Source organism: Patagioenas fasciata, chromosome 3 (assembly GCF_037038585.1).
Source record: "Patagioenas fasciata isolate bPatFas1 chromosome 3, bPatFas1.hap1, whole genome shotgun sequence".
NCBI classification, from domain to species: Eukaryota; Metazoa; Chordata; class Aves; order Columbiformes; family Columbidae; genus Patagioenas; species Patagioenas fasciata.
Genome location: NC_092522.1, coordinates 118,755,279 through 118,756,515, shown reverse-complemented (window position 1 = coordinate 118,756,515; position 1,237 = coordinate 118,755,279).

Below are 1,237 nucleotides of genomic sequence, written 5' to 3'. Positions count from 1 at the left end.
CTCTCTTCCCCCCCCCCCCGCTTTTCTCTCCTCCCCCCTCACTGCCGCCTCCCCCCCGTCCGAGTGCCCCCCTTTCTCCGGCGAGGCTCAGGCGTTGCACCGGGAGCGCTGCCGGCTCTGCAGTGCCCGCTGGGCGCCCGCGGCCGCTCCGCGCAGCCCCGCGGCGGGCACCGCTTCTCCGGGGCGGTGCAGCCAACGCCAGCAGCCGCCCCCCCCATCCCCTTCCCTGCAAAGCACCGCTGCTCGCTATCCTCCCTCCACCCTCTACACACACACACACACGGGGAATTTGCCGGGGCGGGAGGATGATGCTGCATTTTAACATCCCACCGACCCCATCGTGCCCCTCCCTCGCGCCCCCCCCTTCCCCACTCCCGGTCGCAGCCGTGGGCGCACGCTGGACTCCCCCGCTCCCTGCCGGTGCCGAAGGAGCGGAGAGCTTTGTCCGGAGACTTTGGGAAGCGCTTTCTCACAGCAGCAGCATCCTCCGACCTCCGCTTTCTGTCCCCCAGGTCCCACGGCTGCTGCATCCCGCCGCACCCAGCCCTGCCCCAGCCGCGCTATGGGTTTTGATGGGGGCGGGGGGGACACACGCACCACTCCAGACAAAGCGATTAGCCCAAAATTGTCACCTCTCTTTCTCTTATTTACAGCCCGAGGTCGCCCAGGGGGAGCTGCTCTGTGCTCCTACAAGGGGGAGAGTGAGTACGAGAAGGGCTTGGAGCAAGCCGGGGAGGGGAAGGAGAGTGAGCTGCTCCCTTCTTCTACCCGACAGCCTGACACCTCTTCCCCCCGGCCAGTAGCTCCCTGTCCCACCCAAGAGGGGCAGGACAAAGGTCCTGACACGTCAGTGGAAAAAAAAAATAATAATAAAAAAAATAGGTTTTCCAAGCAAAGACACCAGCAGACCATTACATAAGAGGCGGAAAATTCTGCAGCTTCCCGGACCAAAGGAAAGCAGCAGAGAAATGCATGCATTTTGCAGCAGGAGAGCTGCCCACCAACTCTCCAGGCAGCAAGATCTGCTCCACCAGGAGATTCAGTCAGGACTGTTTGGGACAGCAGATCCAGCCTTAGCAGACCCAATAGCCCCTTGCAGACAAAGCAAGAGAAAAGGCAGGCTTGTTTTACAGAAGCTTTATACTTATAAGTCTAAAATGTAAAAATATAATTAAAAACCAAAAGCCTAAAAATGCAGTTTTCTGCTCAGTGCCTCCCCCTCCACCAGATTCCTGCT